The sequence below is a fragment of the Hyla sarda genome, chromosome 8, assembly GCF_029499605.1.
Source record: "Hyla sarda isolate aHylSar1 chromosome 8, aHylSar1.hap1, whole genome shotgun sequence".
In the NCBI taxonomy this organism is placed as follows: domain Eukaryota; kingdom Metazoa; phylum Chordata; class Amphibia; order Anura; family Hylidae; genus Hyla; species Hyla sarda.
The window spans coordinates 6,788,073-6,800,210 of record NC_079196.1 but is presented as its reverse complement, the minus strand read 5'-3'; positions in this window follow the sequence as shown (position 1 = coordinate 6,800,210).

Here is a 12,138-nt window from a genome sequence, read left to right as displayed (position 1 = left end):
AGGGACCTATAACACTGCACACACTGATCTCTTATACTGATCATTGTTATCCCATAGGGAGCTGTAACACTGCACACACTGATCTCTTATACTGATGATTATTGTCCCATAGGGACCTATAACACTGCACACACTGATCTCTTATACTGATCATTATTGTCCCATAGGGACCTATAGCACTGCACACACTGATCTCTTATACTGATCATTGTTATCCCATAGGGACCTATAACACTGCATACACTGATCTCTTTTACTGATCATTGTTATCCCATAGGGAGCTATAGCACTGTGCACACTGATCTCCTATGCTGATCCCTGCAAAGCCATAGCTTTGCACGGATCAGTCAGATAGGGGCTTGATTGCTCAAGCCTGTAGCTCAGGCTTGGTGCAATCATTCGACAATCAGACGCCGCGGAGTCAGGTAAGGAGACCTCCGCTTGCATCCCAGCTGATCGGAACATCTCGATTTTATTGCGATGTACCGATCAGCCCAACTGAGCTGCCGGTAGGAATTTACTTTTGTTTTCAGACGCGGCGGTCAACTTTGATCTCCGCATCTGAGGGCTTAACAGCGCGCAGCATAACGATCGGTGCCGCACGCTGTTATCCCAGGGTCCCGGCTATCGTAGCAGCCGGGACCGACCCAGTGTGATGCGGGGTCACGGAGTCCTTAAGAGGTTAAAGGGGTACTCCGCCCCTAGACATCTTATCCCCTATCCAAAGAATAGGGGATAAGATGTCTGATCGCGGGGGTCCCGTCGCTGGGGACCCCTGCGATCTTGGCTGCGGCACCCCAGACATGCGGTGCATGGAGCGAACTTCGCTCTGTGCCGGATGACTGGAGATGCGGGACTGATGCTAGTGACATCACGGCCATGCCCCCTCAATGCAAGTCTATGGGAGGGGGCGTGACAGTCGTCACGCCCCCTCTCGTAGACTTGCATTGAGGGTGTGTGGCTGTGACATCACGAGTGGGAGGGTGGCCGTGACGTCAAGAGCCTCCGGCGCTGTACCCGACGATCTAAACGAACGCTGGGTGCAGCGGGGGACCCCCGCAATCAGACCTCTCATCTCCTATTCTTTGGATAGTGGATAAGATGTCTAGGTAAGAGCCAGATTCGGCTCAAAACGCGTCGGTTACCTTCACATCATCATTTTATTCATTATGGATATCCTTGGTTTTTAAAGTATGGATTAAAAGTTAAGTTTTATTTAAGCAAAAGACCTCACTGGCATCAGCAGATAAAACAGTATAACAGGTAAGTGGTGCGGGTTGCTGCCCAGTATATCACCGGTTCATGCCCCTCCTAACCATACTAGATATATTACCATTACTTTATGTTGGCGAAGTGGGCGAACCAAAATTTTTAAAACCTCCTCTCAAGTCTAGGAAAAACCTTAGGGATTTAGACAATAAGGGGGGTATTTATCAAAGGATTGATGTGCTTTTTTTCCCGTAACTTTGGCGCAATACTTTGGCGCAGTGTCTTTTCGTGCCAAAGTTTGGTGCATTCTCCCCACTGTCATTTTTTAAACTTTCTCAAAATCACACGGTCCTGTGTGTGATTTTTTTACTTTTTTCAGTAATTCATCATTTGCGCCAATCGATCTTTGCGCCTCTAGGGTTTTTTTTTTTTTTTCACAATTCACCGCCAAGAAATTTTGCACATGGAAAACACACATAGCAATGTCAGAAAATGTAAATGTGTCAAAATACATTAAAAAAAAAAAGTTTGTGAAAGCTGCGACGCCTCCGGGGCTGCGCAATACTGTCCTGCGACATAGTTGTCTCTGAGGAACCTTCACCCTCCGTTGAGCCAGGATTGGACATGGCCGCACAGGGTCAGGAAAGGTAAGCACTAAAGCAGTGGTCTCCAACCTGCGGACCTCCAGATGTTGCAAAACTACAACTCCCAGCATGCCCGGACAGCCGTTGGCTGTCCGGGCATGCTGGGAATTGTAGTTTTGCAACATCTGGAGGTCCACAGGTTGAAGACCACTGCACTAAAGTAACCAAAAAAACACAAAAAAAAAAACGACTCAAGTTGAAAATAAAATCCATTTCACATGGCGCCTATAAACCCCATAAAAGAAAATAACTCATGTCGCTTGCTGATATACTGCAGGAGGGACCCCGAAATGGCTGCTCTACAGGGTAAAATACGCGTCCTCTGCGGTGGTACGTTCTGTGTAAAAGGTGCTGTGAATGGCTGATTTCAACATTTGCGCCAAAATTACTAACAATGTGGGTCAAATGATAAATTTGGTGCATGTCCACGAAAACCAAAGTGAAAAAAAAAAAAATGATAAAAAAAAAACTGTCAACAGGCAAAATTGATAAATACCCCCCCCCCCCCAAGTCTTTTAACCCCTTAAGGACCAGACCAATTTTATTTTTGCATTTTCGTTTTTTCCTCCTCGCCTTCTAAATATCATAACTCTCTTATATTTCCATCCACAGACCCATATGAGGGCTTGTTTTTTGCGTCACCAATTGTACTTTGTAATGACATCACTTATTTTACCATAAAATGTGCGGCACAACCAAACAAATATTATTTATATGGGAAAATTGAAAAGAAAACTGCAATTTAGCAAATTTTGGAAGGTTTTGTTTTCACGCTGTACACTTTCCGGTAAAAATGACATGTTTTCTTTATTCTGTGGGTCAATACGATTAAAATGATACCCATGTTATATGCTTTTCAATAATTGAACTGCTTAAAAAAATAAATCTCAAACCATTTTAACTAAATTTGTATGTTTGAAATTGCCCTATTTTGACCACCTATAACTTTCAAATTTTTCCGTATATGAGGCAATTTGAGGGCTCAATTTTTGCGCCATGATCTGTCGTTTTCATTAGTACCGATTTTGCTTAGGTTTTACTTTTTATACATTTTTTAGACAAAAAAGCAGCAATTTTGAACTTCTTTTATTTTTTTACATTTACGCCGTTCACCGTACGGGATACTTAACAATATATTTTAATAGTTCAGACTTTTACGCATGCGGCAATACCAAATATGTGTATTAATCATTTTTTCCACGTCTTTTGGGGGTAAAATGAGAAAAACGGACGTTTTACTTTTTTATTGGGGGAGGGGATTTTTCTAATTTTTTTTACTTTTTTATTTAAAATGTTTTTACTTTTCTTTTTACACTTTTTATGTCCTCATAGGGGACTATTCACAGCAATCATTTGATTGCTAATACTGTTCAGTGTTATGTATAGGACACAGCACTGATCAGTATTATTGGTCATCTTCTGCTCTGGTCTGCTCGATCTCAGATCAGAGCAGAAGACCCCGGGAAACGACCGGAGCCAGGTGAGGGCGATCTGATCATCCATTCAAAGTACCGCACTGCTGCAGATACCGTGATCTGTATTGATCATGGCATCTGAGGGGTTAATGGCGGACATCCTCGCGATCACGGATGTCCACCATTACCTGCGGGTCCCTGGCTGCTGATAGCAGCCGGGACCTGCTGGGCATGACGCGAGCACCGCTCCAGTGCTCGCGATCATGGTGGAGCGTAAATGTACGTCATGGTGCGCTAAGTACCACGTCACCATGATGTACATTTCCGTCCATTGTCGTTAAGGGGTTAAATCCCCTAAAAGTTCTGATCCAATTCCCAGCCACGTCTCCTCTTCATCACTCTCAGTTTTTGAGCCTGTAATGGAGGGTGAGGTTTCCAGGCTCCTCTCCTCCGCCCGCCCCACTACCTGCTCTAGTGACCCCATGCCTTCACACCTCATCCAGTCTCTCTCTCCTGCTATCAGCTGTCACCTAACTAAAATCTTTAACCTCTCCCTCTCTTCTGGGGTCTTTTCCTCCTCCTTCAAACACTCTATCATAACCCCACTATTGAAAAAACATCTCTGGACCCGTCCTGTGCAGCCAACTATCGACCCGTCTCAAATCTCCCCTTTATCTCCAAACTCCTGGAACGCTTGGTCTACTCCCGCCTTATCCACTGTCTCTCCGAGAACTCTCTTCTTGACCCCTTACAGTCTGGTTTCCGCTCCCTTCACTCCACAGAAACGGCCCTAACCAAAGTCACTAACGATCTTCTGACAGCCAAATCAAATGGCAATTTCTCTTTACTGATTCTCTTGAACCTCTCTGCGGCTTTTGACACTGTGGATCACCAACTCCTCCTCAGTAGTCTCCGCTCCATCGGTCTCAAGGACTCTGCTCTTGCCTGGTTTTCCTCCTATCTCTCTGCCCACTCCTTTAGCATCTCGTTTTCTGGCTCTACTTCTTCTCCTCTGCCCCTTGCTGTCGGGGTTCCCCAGGGATCGGTCCTGGGTCCTCTACTCTTTTCACTCTACACATCCCACATTAGAAAAACAATCAGTAGATTTGGTTTCCAGTACCACCTCTACGCTGATGACACCCAACTCTATACCTCTTCCTCCAACATCACCCCTGCACTCCTACAGAATACCAGAGACTGTCTCTCTGCTGTCTCAGACATCATGTCCTCTTTATATCTGAAACTAAATCTTTCGAAAACAGAACTTCTTGTCTTTTCTCCATCAACTGATACTGTACCTAACCCTGACATTTCCATCTCGGTATGTGGTACTACCATAACTCCCGGGCAGCACGCTCGCTGTCTTGGCGTTATATTTGACTCTGATCTGTCTTTCACTCCCCATATTCAGTCCCTTTCACGTTCTTGTCACCTGCATCTCAAAAACATTTCCAGAATCCCCCCGTTTCTCACTACAGAAACTGCTAAAACTCTCATTATTGCTCTGATTCACTCCCGCCTGGACTACTGTAACTCTTTACTAATAGGCCTTCCTTTCTCCAAACTCTCTCCTCTCCAGTTCATCCTTAATGCCGCAGCCAGACTCATCTCCTCTCCAGCCGCTACACCGACGCCTCCTCCCTGTGCCAGTCACTACACTGGTTACCAATTCAGTCCAGAATACAGTACAAAATCCTCAGTCTCACACACAAAGCTCTCCACAATGCTGCACCTCCCTACATCTCCTCTCTCATCTCTGTCTACCATCCTACATGTTCTCTCCGATCTGCTAATGACCTCACACTAACATCTTCTATAATCCGAACTTCTCACTCCCGTCTCCAAGACTTCACTCGTGCTGCACCGGTTCTCTGGAATGCTATCCCTCAATCCCTCAGACTCAACAACAACATCCATAGTTTCAAACATGGCATGAAAACACATCTCTTCAGACAGGCCTATAACAGTCTCTAATTGGCCTCAACATATCCCCAACATATCCTCAACATATCCCCAACATATCCCCAACATATCCCCAACATATCCCCAACATATCCCCAACATATCCCCAACATATCCCCAACATATCCCCAACATATCCCCAACATATCCCCAACATATCCCCAACATATCCCCAACATATCCCCAACATATCCCCAACATATCCCCAACATATCCCCAACATATCCTCAATATATCCCCAACATATCCCCAACATATCCCCAACATATCCCCAACATATCCCCAACATATCCTCTACATATCCCCAACATATCCCCAACATATCCTCAACATATCCCCAACATATCCTCAACATATCCCCAACACATCCCCAACATATCCTCAACATATCCCCAACATATCCCCAACATATCCTCAACATATCCCCAACATATCCCCAACATATTCTCAACATATCCTCAACATATCCAAACAAACATATGCCCAACATATCCTCAACATATCCCCAACATATCCTCAACATATCCCCAACATATTCCCAACATATCCTCAACATATCCTCAACATATCCAAACAAACATATCCCCAACATATCCCGAACATATCCCCAACATATCCCCAACATATCCCCAACATATCCCCAACATATCCCCAACATATCCCCAACATATCCCCAACATATCCTCAATATATCCTCATACCTCTTGTTTGAATAGTTATTGTGTAATATTATGTCTGATACTTGTCTTTGTTTGTCCCCCATAATTGTAAGCGCTGCGGAATCTGTAGGCGCTATATAAATAAAATTATTATTAAATCTTGTGATGTTCCTCTGGTTCTCAATCCATACAATTGTGCAAAACCGACTTTATATCATGATTTATTGTGCAATAAATCTTGTCCCAGTTTTTGTGCTTTATGTTAAATATTGATGCTGTTATTTTTTACTTTGATAATTAATCAACCTATGATTTGCGGATACAATAAATCACTGTATAAATATTTGGCTTTAGCTTGAGGAACCTTCTAAGCCAATGGTGCAATGAATGAGTTTCTCCTAGTTGTAGCCTTTGTCCACCCTGATAGGAAAACATTTGTGATTGATGTTTTGTTTATACAGGTATATTGTTACTTTTGTCTAATATCTTGCAATAATAAATAGAAAAAAAAAAAAGTACAGAAATGTCCAATCCTCCAAATAACGTACACGAAGCATGTTCCACTTCCTAGAATCTTTTCCACCTAATACACAATTTCTGATAAAGATGCCCTGGTGAATAGCTCAATCATTGCTGCAAATAAGCAGCACAGCATCCGGCCCAGCGACTTTCAATTTCCTTATCAGATGAAAGATAAATATTCGTAAGAATTCAATTGAACACACTCCAGCCTTTCAGGGTATATGAGAAATCTATGAAATAGTATGAAAAAGGTGATATTTTATATTTCCTATTAACACACACAACATATAGGAGCCCAAACCCCACTTTATTCTCTGAAAGTGAAACCAAACATCCGTAGAAGATTGTAATATAAAATAATGTATTGTTAGGAAAACAATAATCCAAGTCCCCCTCAAGTACCTATACATGCATCCACTAGGTGCAACTGATATACATACATCCTATAAACCCTATACACCCTATACATACACCCACTAGGTACAATTGATAAACATACATCCACTACACGCTATACATATACTCACTACACCCTATACATATACCCACTACACCCTATACACCCTGTACATACATCCACTACACCCTATACACCCCATACATACACCCACTAGGTACAATTGATAAACATACACCCACTACACCCTATACATATACCCACTACACCCTATACACCCTGTACATACATCCACTACACCCTATACACCCCATACATACACCCACTAGGTACAATTGATAAACATACATCCACTACACTCTATACATACACCCACTACACCCTATACACCCTATACATACATCCACTACACCCTATACATATATCCACTACACCCTATACATATACCCACTACACCCTATACACCCTATACATACACCCACTAGGTACAATTGATAAACATACACCCACTACACCCTATACATATTTTTTTTTAAAAAACAAGCAGCAATCTATCGTTTTTTCTTTTTTTTTCTTTTTTTTTTTTACGTTCACGCCATTCACCGTACAGGACTAATAACATTATATTTTACGGACCGCTCGCAAATCGCATCCCAAGTTACTCACCTGTCGCGGTCCCCGGCTGTCACTTCCTGGCGCGCGCGGCTCCGCTCCTTAGGGCGCGCGCGTGCCAGCTCTCTGAGATTTAAAGGGCCAGTGCACCAATGATTGGTGCCTGGCCCAATCAGCCTAATTAGCTTCCACCTGCTCCCTGGCTATATGAACTCACTTCCCCTGCACTTCCTCGCCGGATCTTGTTGCCTTGTGCCAGTGAAAGCGTTTCCTTGTGTGTTCCTAGCCTGTGTTCCAGATCTCCTGCCGTTGCCCCTGACTACGATCCTTGCTGCCTGCCCTGACCTTCTGCTACGTCCGACCTTGCTCTTGTCTACTCCCTTGTACCGCGCTTATCTCAGCAGTCAGAGAGGTTGAGCCGTTGCCGGTGGATACGACCTGGTTGCTACCGCCGCAGCAAGACCATCCCGCTTTGCGGCGGGCTCTGGTGAAAACCAGTAGCAACTTAGAACCGGTCCACCGACACGGTCCACGCCAATCCCTCTCTGACACAGAGGATCCACCCCCAGCTAGCCGAATCATAACAATAAGTGAGCTGTAGCATCCTGTTCACACTGGTGTGGTGCTGTGCGGCGTCTGTTGCTGCCGTGGCGCCGTGTCTGCAGGGAGGTGCGACCCATAGACTGGTTTGAGTATCATTGGGGTTGCTCTGCCAGTGGGTCGTTCCCCCCCGTGGGTACTGGTGTCGCGGCGGTGGTGGTCGTCGCCCAGTGCTACGCCATTTTATGCTAGGGACGTTAGGGACCCACTCTAAATAGGTGGCCTTGACGTGGCGAGTGGGCTTGTACTTTTTGATCAAAATGTATACTAACAACCTGTTAGTTTTTGAAATTATGCTGAGAAGCAATCAGATCATTGTGCAAAATTGTAGATGTGCGATCATATCTGTCTTCTACCTGAATTCACACTGTGTTTTCTATCCCCTCTTTTTTTTTTTTTGTTTGAACATGTGTCTGCACTCTTCCCCACCCCCTCAGCCCAACCCTATATAAGTAGTAGTTAGCTACACATGGGCCATTTCTTTCCTAGCAGCCTCCCAGTCTGACTTGGAGAGCATGGTAAGTGAGCTGTAGCACCCTGTTCACACTGGTGTGGTGCTGTGCGGCGTCCGTAGCGCCGTGTCTGCGGGGAGGTGCGACCCATGGACTGGTTTGAGTGGCATTGGGGCCGCTCTGCCAGTGGGTCGTTCCCCCTGTGGGCACTGGTGTCGCGGCGGTGGTGGTCGCCACCCAGTGCTACAAGATTTTATGCTAGGGACGTTAGGGACCCACTCTAAATAGGTGGCCTTGACGTGGCGAGTGGGCTTGTACTTTTTGATCAAAACGTATGTACTAACAACCTGTTTTTGAAATTATGCTGAGAAGCAATTAGATCATTGTACAAGATTGTAGATGTGTGACCATGTCTGTCTTCTACCTGAATTCCCATTATATTTTAATAGTTCGGACATTTACACACGCCGCGATACACCATTTGTTACATACTGCGCTCCGGCCACAGACACCGGCCGTGAGCGCAGCGTCCCCGACCGCCGGCGGGGACGGGATTCACATGGCGAGACGCACCCACATGCGAATCCAGGCCCGTCTCTTACCTCACTTCACTCCTTCAGCTGCTTCCTCTCAGCCCCGGCATGCACGTCTCCGTCCCTTAGGGAGTGCGCGTGCGTCGGAGCTTTGAAATTTAAAGGGCCAGTACGCCAATATCCAACACACCCTATACACCCTATACAAACACCATATACATACATCCACTAAACCCTATACACCCTGTACATACATCCACTACACCCTATACTCCCTATACATACATCCACTACCCCCTATACATATACTCACTACACCCTATACTCCCTGTACATACATCCACTATCCCCTATACATACACCCACTACACCCTATACATACATCCACTACACCCTATACACCCTGTACATACATCCACTACACCCTATATATACACCCACTACACCCTATACACCCTGTACATACATCCACTACACCCTATACAACCTATACATACATCCACTACACCGTATACTTCCTATACATACATCCACTACACCCTATACTCCCTGTACATACATCCACTACACCCTATACATATACTCACTACACCCTATAGACCATATACATACATCCACTACACCCTATACTCCCTGTACATACATCCACTACCCCCTATACATACATCCACTACACACTATACATATACTCACCACACCCTATACTCCCTGTACATACATCCACTACCCCCTATACATACACCCACTACACACTATACATATACTCACCACACCCTATACTCCCTGTACATACATCCACTACACCCTATATATACACCCACTACACCCTATACACCCTGTACATACATCCACTATACCCTATACACCCTATACATACATCCACTACACCCTATACTCCCTATACATACATCCACTACACACTATACATATACTCACCACACCCTATACTCCCTGTACATACATCCACTACCCCCTATACATACACCCACTACACACTATACATATACTCACCACACCCTATACTCCCTGTACATACATCCACTACACCCTATACATACACCCACTACACCCTATACATACACCCACTACACCATATGCACCCTATACATCCTGTACATACATCCACTACACCCTATACAACCTATATATACATCCACTACACCGTATACTTCCTATACATACATCCACTACACCCTATACTCCCTGTACATACATCCACTACACCCTATACATATACTCACTGCACCCTATAGACCATATACATACATCCACTACCCCCTATACATATACCCACTACACCTTATATACCCTGTACATACACCCACAACACCCTATACATATACCCACTACACCCTATACTCCCTGTACATACACCCACTACACCCTATACACCCTATACATATACATACATCCACTACCCCCTATACATATACCCACTTCACCCTATACTCCCTGTACATACACCCACTACACCCTATACATATACACACTACACCCTAAACACCCTATACATACATCCACTACCCCCTATACATATACCCACTTCACCCTATACTCCCTGTACATACACCCACTACACCCTATACTCTCTATACTCCCTGTACATACATCCACTACCCCCTATACATATACCCACTACACCCTATACTCCCTGTACATACATCCACTACACCCTATACTCTCTATACTCCCTGTACATACATCCACTACACCCTATACATATACCCACTACACCCTATACATACACCCACTGCACCCTATACATATACCCACTACACCCTATACACCCTGTACATACATCCACTACACCCTATAAATACACCCACTACACCCTATACATACATCCACTACACCCTATATATACACCCACTACACCCCATACACCCTGTACATCCATCCATTATACCCTATACATACATCCACTACGCCTTATACACCCTGTACATACATCCACTACACCCTATATATACATCCACTATACCCTATACTCCCTGTACATACATCCACTGCCCCCTATACATACACCCACTACACACTATACATATACTCACCACACCCTATACTCCCTGTACATACATCCACTGCCCCCTGTACATACACCCACTACACACTATACATATACTCACCACACCCTATACTCCCTGTACATACATCCACTACACCCTATATATACACCCACTACACCCTATACACCCTGTACATACATCCACTATACCCTATACACCCTATACATACATCCACTACACCCTATACATATACCCACTACACCCTATACACCCTGTACATACACCCACAACACCCTATACATACACCCACTACACCCTATACACCCTGTACATACATCCACTACACCCTATACAACCTATACATACATCCACTACACCGTATACTTCCTATACATACATCCACTACACCGTATACTCCCTGTACATACATCCACTACACCCTATACATATACTCACTGCACCCTATAGACCATATACATACATCCACTACCCCCTATACATATACCCACTACACCTTATACACCCTGTACATACACCCACAACACCCTATACATATACCCACTACACCCTATACACACACCCTATACATACACCCACTACACCCTATACACCCTATACATATACCCACTACACCCTATACTCCCTGTACATACACCCACTACACCCTATACACCCTATACATATACATACATCCACTACCCCCTATACATATACCCACTTCACCCTATACTCCCTGTACATACACCCACTACACCCTATAGACCAGGGGTTAAGTACTGGGAAAAAAGTGTGGGAACTCACCCAAGATTTCCACTTAAAAGGGTACTCCGCCCCTAGACATCTTATCCCCTATCCAAAGGATAGGGAATAAGATGTCTGATTGCAGTGGTCCCACTGCTGGGGACCACCGCGTTCTCCCTGCTGCACCTGGTTTTTGTTTAGAGCGTTGGGTGCAGCGCTGGAGGCTCATGATGTCACGGTCACAGCCCCTCAATGCAAGTCTACACGCCGTCACGCCCACTCCCATAGACTTACATTGAGGGGGCATGGCCGTGATGTCACAAGCTTCTGCCCCCCATCGCCAGTCATTCTGCATGGAGCGAAGTTCACTCCGTGCACCGGATGTC